The 9,309-nt window shown below is 38.4% G+C and overlaps 1 long non-coding RNA gene across 5 annotated transcripts in view; it reads left to right on the plus strand.

Moving 5' to 3' along the window:
* Positions 1-9,309, plus strand: part of LOC110394897 — a 60,917-nt gene that overhangs the window by 19,554 nt on the left and 32,054 nt on the right. For 4 of the 5 annotated variants that reach the window (XR_002436008.1, XR_002436009.1, XR_002436010.1 and 1 more), the window contains exons 2-3: positions 2,505-2,595; positions 4,339-4,415. This is a non-coding gene — a long non-coding RNA (uncharacterized LOC110394897). The remainder of the gene's footprint in view (positions 1-2,504; positions 2,596-4,338; positions 4,416-9,309) is intronic. The other variant, XR_002436011.1, reaches the window with a different exon arrangement.

The raw sequence follows: 9,309 nt of genomic DNA on the forward strand, positions 1-9,309 counted from the left end.
ACATCCCTGGAGGCACTCAAGGCCAGATCGGTTGGGGCCCTGGACAACCTGATTTGGTGGATGGCAGCCCTGCCTGTCACAGGGGGTTGCAGCTGGGTGGGCTTTAAGGTCCTTTCCAACACAACTCGTTCTGTGATTCTGTGATTTATTCTGAATGATCTGTTCATCAAACCTAAACAATTATCTGTCCCCCATTTGCATGCTTATCTGATAGCTGGACAGCTTAAAAAATTGAAATGTTCATAATGCAGTGTGAAACTATTTAGCTATTTTCATTATTAATTTGTTGTGGTTTCACTCCTTCCTGAGCTTGTTTTTCCAGAATAGGTTGTTACGCTACAAGTATAAAGATAAGAGGACCATTCAGTTACCAAACGCGATCCTTCTAATTGTGAGTTTAGGAAGGGATGAATTTTACTTGCCACTCAAGCGCCCGTTCCAAACGTCAGACTCCTTTTGTTAGCTGTCTGTATTTTCTTATCATCAATTAATATTGGAATGATACAGTATTTAGCTCCAGTGTTTTTAGTCTCAAAACAATTCGTATGTACGTGCACTGATTAAGTCTTCAAGAGAGGAACGGTGGGGCATGTTGAACATCATAGTTACTTAAGCTTCAGTAGCAGTTGCCGTATTTTAGGGGAGAAAGATGTATATTTAATTCAGAATGGTGTTAAGAGTTAATTTTTTGTACTGGTTGATTAAGAATTCTGTCCTAGATTAACATCCTGCAGTTATGACTGAGATTTCAGGCTCATAATATTCTGCTACTCATGAGTTAGAACTAAAATATGGAGGTGCTTTCCATTCTTAGAAGCTGTCATTTGTATTTCTCTGCATGTTTCCACCAATAAATTCTCTTGAATTTATTCCAATGTAATTCCATATCTTTATTTCAGAATTACTGGAATAAACACCAGTAAATTTAAAAGTGAAATGTAGCATGTACTTCTGAAAATGGGCAGAGCAGTAGTATTTTTTAGCAAAAGATCACACTGCAGACGTGCAGCTTTGTGACTGAAATGTAAATCTCCCAAATCTAGTTTTATCTCCATTGAATGTTTACTTCACATTTCAGCTGCCCAACTTTCTGATTGACTGGCTGGAATGAATGATGTATGGAGCATATTGATGAGTGTTATGTTTTAGAAAAGTGACATTAGCTTGGTTACATGACTGAAGTTTAATTAAAATGCTAGAAGAGTAAGAACTTTGCAGTTTCTAAAATAAAGTGGAAAGCTACGGTATACCAGTATTTATTCAAAGATGACTTAAAGTCTCAGTGGCATATTGTATACATATAAGGAGGTGTCTTATCAGTGAAAATTTTGCAAGGGACAGCTGAGTATTTTACTGTATTCTCTCTCTGTAAATTCTGCACCTATTGCCCTGTTAGATTGATTTACTGGACTTCATTGTTGGTATTCATTGTCAAAAGACAGTTTTCTATACAAGCACTAGGAAGCTCAGGATTTTTACAACAACTTAACCCTTTTGTTCTTTGTTCTTTTTAGATTCCTCTTTCCTTGGTCATTCTTACCCCACAGGTTTTTTTAATGCCATATTGCAATTTAATACTATTATTATCTTCATAAGTTCAGTGAGAAATATTTGATGTAATGGAAAGATTACAGGGTTTGGAAAGGATGTCAAGAGATCATTGAGTTCTACCTCCACACAGGAGCAGAGAGCTCCAGCTCTGGGCAGGCAGCTTTGGGAGTGGGCCGTCAGAACCATGCTCTGTGGCTTCTGCTCCATTCGCTCCTCCAAAACACACCAGATGTGGAGAATCAAGGAATTGCAGGGGGCGGGAGGGACCTCAAGAGATTACTGAATCCAACCCCACTCCTAAAGTGGGTACCCTGTAATAGGTAGTACATGTGGGTGTTCAGACAGGTCTTGAATATCTCCAAATATCTGAATATTTTTCAAGGGTCAGTGCACAAAACTTGTCATAGTCTGTGTGGGAAGTACTTCATAAAGTATTGCTGCTGGATATGTTTTTATGTTTGGCTCTTGAGAAGACCTAAGTTTAATGCTTGCTTCCAAATTTCTAATTAAGATGGGGATCTTGTTAGTGTTTTGAATCTTTAAGTGTTTGAGATGTTGATTGCTGATTAGAACTGAGACATCACATATTTTGGAACCTGATTGTTACTGTTTGTTTTTAATACAACAATGAAGTGCTACCTTTCTTTCAGAGGTGGGTTGAAGAGTACTTGAAGAAATTTGGCTGAGGTTCAGTCAGAAGTGTGGGCTTGAAGTCAGGGATTAAAAAAAAAAAAAAGCTGGGCTAAGCAACAGGCTGATGTGCAAAATGGAGTTCAGAAAGGGCTTATATCATAGATGTATCAGAAAACACCTGTATGATACCTATACGGTATTTGTTATCCAAGAGGAATTTGACACAAGTCTGTGTTTCTCCCCTCTCCTTAAAGCAATTTGGTGCTGTTCAGTACCATTCTGTGGTCCCTGCTCAGCATTCAGATGGCATTTTCATACAGGTAACGGAAGGCAAAAACACCTAAGAGAAAAGGACTCTCCTTGTTGCTTCCTCAGCATGGTTTTCAACAACCATTTACCTGGATTTTGCAGGTAATATATAAGAGTAAGGATTGCTGATACAAGGTGCCCGAACAGTTTGAAAAGCCTGGCCGTGGCACTTAGAGGCTTCTTTGTTTTGGGTTTTATGTGGCTGACCCTGCTACTTTAACATCAGTGAGATGTTCCAGCAACTAGTAAGTTTCTATTTCTTTGGGAGGCAAAGGGAAAGTGGAATACAAAAGTCTAGATGCAACAAACTATTTATCTATCTTTGTATCCCCAGTAGCCATGTTGTAGTGTTAGCCTTCCACTATCATCTGGAGGGTTGCTGTGGTGGTTTGGGTTTTGGCTGCTTATTTTAGAGTAAATACACCACCCTCAGAAACAGTGTTCTACCCACAGATTAGTCTCGCATTAAGGTCTTCCGCTATGAATTTTAAGTAAAATGGAACTTGCCAAGCATGTTGTAGCCTAGCAACCAGGATGCTCCTGTTTAACAGCTGATTTGTGAACTTCAGAGCAATCAGACATGTGTTTACTTATTTCTTCAATGTATCCAATGAATAAAAACCGAAAAGCTTGAGATGAGGTGAAGACTCAAATTCTAGATTTGGCATTCTTAATGTATTGCTACTTAGTTTCCAAATCTTAATAACAGAATAAGAATTATTTTTTTATTAAGAAGGTATAAGAGGAACAAATATAACCCTGATGCCACGAAAATGTCATGTTTTTCTAGGTTGTTTTAATGTGCTTGATATCTACATGTGTTTCCATTTGTTTCCAGTAAATACAGGTTTTTCAAATGGATGTGAAATTTGAATTCCTTTATACTTTCACATGCTATTACAGTGCCACCTGATTTACATGCCTTTTGCCTAGAGCAAATAATTAAGCAAAATAACAGAACACTTTCTGCAAGTTGTGAAGAAGTTGTAGTAGGTTTTGAGTTCCTATCTCATGACCACCACCATGGTTTTCACAACATCCTGCATCTGTTAGCTGGATTCTCTCTCTGAACTGTTGTAGCTCTTAAAAGTGAAGAATGGGGCTTTAGTGTTCTGAAGTATTGAGTTTTTTTTTGCAAGAACAGCAGAAGGGAAACATGAGAGCTTTGTTTATTGACATAACTGTTTCTGCACCGACCAAATGAAGAAATATATTTCTCAGATTTTTTAAACACTAATTTTGAGAACAAGTAAGACTAATCTGCTTACAAAGAGAATAAGCAATTGGGAAGAAAAGAATCAGGCTTAGTATTTCTGCACTGCTTTTATGGTAGAAATTTACTTCAGGTGGTAATGTGATTTAAGAGCCTGATCCACAGCCCACTGAAGTGGGGAAAAGACCTCTGCATCACGTAATGCAGAGAAGAGCTCCTAGCAGAGCTGGAAGAGATAGAAGGAAAAAAAAATGATTTAGAAACTCTATTTGGTATAAGCTTTCATGTTTGAAGTGAAGATATTCTTTGAAATTGTTAGGAAGTGGTGCCCAAATAAATGAAGTCTTGATTACCTCTCAGTCACTTAGTGTTCTTTACACTGTAAGAAGATAATACTCAATTTTTTTTTTCCTAATCTTTCTTAGAGCTAACAAATCCTTTAAGTAGAAGAAGATGCTTGTGGTAATTGCATTTAGTTTCATCTGGGACTTTAATTTGCTACAGACTTTTTTGTTGTTTTTTTCTCTTTTGGGCTTGGGAGGGAAAGAGAAATAAGGGAGGTGTTTTCAGAAAAACAGGTTTATTTTCCCCAAAATAGTGACACCCATTTAATAACATTTCTGTTCCTACAGAATGTTGTCCATGTGCATGCTGCTCTGAGGGATTGCAATGCAAGGTCTCACCGATGAAGGATTTGAACTTCTGAAATGTATTTTGTTTATTCCTTAAATTTCTTTAACAATTCTGAACCATATTTGTTTTTAATCACTTGGGTGCTACAGATAATGTTGAATTTTAAATAGAGACTTTCATTTGGGATCTACCATCAGGTTTTTGTGGTTAAACTCATATAGCAAATATTCTTATAAATTATTCTTGTGAACTGTATAATTCTTTCTTTTATTATATTTAATTCTGGAGAAATGCCATAAATATTTTTTTTACTTAGACACTAATCCTGTTTGTTTCTATTTTATTCAAGCCTTGGTTTAAGATATTTCATAATAATTTAATCACATCCATAAAAAGTACATTATTCTAGATATAATTCCTGTGCTTTCATGATAACACATTACCATTCTTTTTATTGTTAGCATTTTCTTCATCTGCATTTTCTCCTTATTTCTTTTGCAACAAATCTTACTCTTCTCTGTAGTGTTGACTAATATTCCTGCACTTACCTATGGTGTAAATTCTCAAATCAGCATTGCCTTTGAGAAGGTTATCAAAAGCCTGGGTCTGGCTTAACTGATTCCAAGTCTATTTCTGAGGAGAAAACATCTGGTTCTGGTGTTGGTCACACTGGTCTGAATGAGGAGACCTTTCCAACTGTTCAGCCACAAAAGAAAAATAAATATGCCAACATGTATGAAAATACTGTCAAGACACAGTAAGTGTTCCTACCCAAGACATCTGAGACTCTTGATATGGGACAGTATAATTACTCTTACTTTGTGAATGGATTACCTGGTGTTTGTGTAAAAGAGAGTAATGGAAAACTAGAATTAATTAGGGGAATTGAAAAATATAAATTCAGTTTGTCTAAAACTGACAGAATCCCTTGCTCAATTTGAGGTAGCATGCTATTAGAGATTACTGTTGACTTGTAGTGATTTTGGACAGCTAAAATTCAGTTGATTCAATTTGGGACAGTGTTTTCTTGAGCTACAGGTTGCCTGCACAGGGTTCTGGTGAGTCTGTGCCTGGGAATTGAAGAGATATTACCCAGCCGGAGTGCTGATTTGTTCATCGTTCTCAGTGCTTCTTACTACTATTCAGTGTTTTTCCTATTACAGGATCTGTAACCATCAGTTACTCTTCTTTAATCTTTAAATCAGAGTGGAGTTTTCTGTGATGCCTTTGCTCAATATTTTTTATTGACGCTTACATGAAAGTAGTTGATTAAAACATATCAGGTAATTGTGAACAATGATATTACTACAGCATATAAACGTATTGAACGCTGCTGTCAGTACTAAACCCTAATATAGACACATAGATTCATTTTGTCGTTCATTTAAAAAAGCAGTAATTTTAGAAAGATTTGCTGAATTCTATGTCACTTGCTAATAGGCAATGTTGAGTATTAACTTCTTTCTTTCTATCATCAAACCAGTACTTGCAGTTGTAAATTGAAAAGATAATGGTTAAGAAATTTATAGGTCAGATTGCTACTGAGGTAAATTAGCAGAGAGTACACTTTTAGGAGGTGTTTATACATTTAATAGTAGCTTCCCTTCTCTACTGTAGCTATTGTAAGTGATGAAGTTATGAAGACACATGCAGTTGGATGACTGTGGGACAGAGATTCGCTGCAGTAAGCAGGGGATATCATTTTTGTAGGCAAGAAAACACTGAGATTCCTACTAAACGACCTAGAGACCTAGGGGTGAATCTTGGAGGAGCAGATGATCCTCAACATGTCATTCCCTCTGTTCTCTTTAGACTGCATGGTTTAGTCCTTGGTACTTTAAACATAACAACTACAAGCCTTAAACTTTGTAGAAGGATTGCTTCCTGCAGTGGAAAACATGTAGGTGACACAGATACTGCAGTAACTCTAGTGCCCTCTCTTCTTGATACTGTACAGATTAAGGATGTCCAGTAGGAATGTTGATGTATGAACATTATCCCAGACACTTAAGTGATGATGAACAATGTTACGTGAAAGTTATTTCAGTCACAAAATCTACTTAATATTAGAAGTGGTGGCTTCATATGTTTTTGTGTATGCACACTAAGTGTATACTACAAGGTCAAGTATTCCTTCTAGGTAATAAATGCAGAGCAGGAAACCCCAGCTTTTATGCTTCTGTCTTTGTACGTTGTTCTATTTATCAGAGTTGATCTCAGTGGTTGCTTTTGTGGCTAATACTGACTGTCACAGAGCAAGTCTGTGTGGTATTCTCTGGCTAATTATAATCACTTCAGAGACTGTCATTCTGTACATGAAATCTGTTCTTTTTCCATATGCATCACTTTACATTTATCAGCTATGAATTTCATCTGACACACAACTGTCTAATCTAGTAAGACACTTGCATGAAGATGAAAACAATGCTGGAGTTCTTGCCCTTTACAGGGATTGTTTGGTGGCGGGAGTGTTCTTTCTTCCGTGATTTCAGTTATTATATTTTAGAATCCCCCTCCCCCTTAAGACTCAAAAACTATCTTTTAGGGAACATACTGCCTCATCCCTCTTGAGGCTCACTCTCCAATTTCCTAACCTTGGTGTTAGATAATTAGTTTTGGAAAGCTGAACAGAAAATAAACGTGAATTAATAGATGCATTTGAATTGTAGCATTGTCCAAATCTTTTGCAGTTAGAAAATTGTATCAAGTGTTGGTTTTCCAAAGGTAATTGTAGCAAAAGGTTCAGTTCTTTTTTTTTTAATGAGTTCTGCCTGATTCTGAGGAAAAAAATTGTCTGGTGCAGAATATTTTCAGTAGTGCTAATTAAACTGTTCTTCCTGCTTATTATCATTTGATCCAAATGAGAAATTAATGTTTTGCTAAGAAAACAGTTTTAGTCTTAAAATAGTTTAATTTCAGCTCAAGTAAGACTTCTTTTCACTGAGTGAAATGGAGCTTTTTATAAGTATGTTGTAATCTGGACCCTTAAGCAGCCTTTCAGTATCTAAAAGGGGACTATAAGAAAGAAGAGGACAGACTCTTTAGTACGATCTGCTGTAACTTGACAAGGGGAAATGGTTTCAAACTAAAATAAGGGAGATTTAGGCTGGATATAAGGAAGCTTTTTTTTTTTTTTTTACAGTAAGGGTGGTGAGGCACTGGAACAGGTTACCCAGAGAGGTGGCGAATGCCCCATCCTTGGAGACAGGTCAGGCTGGGTGGGGCTCTGAGCACCTGACCTATCTGTAGGTGTCCCTGTTCATTGCAGCAGAGTTGGATTAAATGACTTAAGGGTCCCTTCCAGTGGCTTGGGGCTATGCCCACTGCCCTGAGGAGCCTGTTCCATACCCCCTGGAACCTTTTCCTAACACTCATCCTGACCCTCCCCGACGCAGCTCCATGCTGTTCCCTTGGGCCCTGTTGCTGTCACAAGAGAACAGAGTTCAGTGCTGCCCCTGTGAGGAGCTGCAGCTGCCATGAGGCCTCCCCTCAGCTCCTCTGCTCTGGGCTGAGCAATCCCAGGGTCCTCAGCTTCTCCTCCGATGTCTTCCCTTCAGGCCCTTCACCATTTTCAAAGCACTCCTTTGGGTGCTCTTTAATAGTTTTATGTCCTTCCAATATTGTGGCACCCAAACTGCATGCAGTACTGGAGGTGAGGGCACACAGCATAGAGCAGAGTGGGATGATCCCTCTCCCTGCTGGGCTGGCAGTGCTGGACCTGGTGCCCCCCAGGGTACAGTTGGCCCTTTGAGCTGCCAGGGCACACTGTTGACTCATGTTCAACTTACTGTTGTCCAGGACCCCCAAATCTCTTTCAGTGAGCCTCCTCTTAAGTGTCTCATCCCCAAGTCTGTATGTAGAGTCAGGGTTTCCCCTGATGCAGAATCCAGTGCTTGCTCTCATTAAACTTAATGTGATTGGTGATTACCCAGCCCTCTAAGTTGTGGAGAAATTCAGTGACACGCTTTTTTTTTCCATATGCACTTCCATGTCAGATACCATTCTGTCATACTGCCCCTCTGCTGTCATCTGTCATGTGGCAACAAAATGTAATGAGATACTAGTGGGAAGGTTCAACCTTTACTGCCATACCACCATGTGCCTATGATGTCATGGGCCAGCATCATAGAGTAGGAGGCATTACTTTCAAAGCAGCCCTTGCAAAATATTTATTATGGTTAATGTATATAAATAGTAAAACTTCTTTTAGTCTTTAGTATTTTTTATTAAAACAGGAAAAAAAGGGAGCAACGAAAACACAAGACTATTGGGAGATGTGACCTTGCTTTTGAGAAACTTAGTGCACTAGGCTGGTTTGATGGTAGTGGTTGCCATTCTCAGTGAGCCCTCAAAGTGTTCCTCAGAGATTTTTGATGAAATTTTATTCTTCCTGTACTTCATCCTTGAAAAGAGTTGTTCACAAATGTATGTACTGCCAAAAGTGGTGACATGAATAAGTTTTGGTTGTGAAGTGAGAGGTATTTCTCTCTGGTGAGAGAGGGCTCATTAAAGTCTAGTGAAGTGGCATGATCAAATGCTGGGTTACGACTCTTTAAATTACATTTTAAAATTCACAAGTAATGCATTTGTTTACTGAACATGGTGTTCCAAATAAACCAAAAAATTGACTTTTTTCATGAAAAAACAGTGTACTCAGTGTAGCCAAGTACACAGCCACTTAAGCTAGAGAGTAAGAAATGCTGAGGAAGTGCTGAACTCTTGGCATTTGTCTCCGCTTGGCATTGTTAGTCTGCTTCCTCAACCTGTCAGCTCCTAGAAAGGTGAACAGAAAAACCTGCCTGCTGGTGAATTCATCTGGGAGTTGGAAAACAAATACACACGCACACACACAGGTAAAATGGGCTGAGGCCAGTGATGTGCTTTGGGGCGACATCAGTGCATTTCCTCCTGAGGTTGTACAACTTTGCCTGCATGTTTACAACTAGTTTGCCTCACTTCACTGGGGAAAA

The sequence above is a fragment of the Numida meleagris genome, chromosome 2, assembly GCF_002078875.1.
Source record: "Numida meleagris isolate 19003 breed g44 Domestic line chromosome 2, NumMel1.0, whole genome shotgun sequence".
NCBI classification, from domain to species: domain Eukaryota; kingdom Metazoa; phylum Chordata; class Aves; order Galliformes; family Numididae; genus Numida; species Numida meleagris.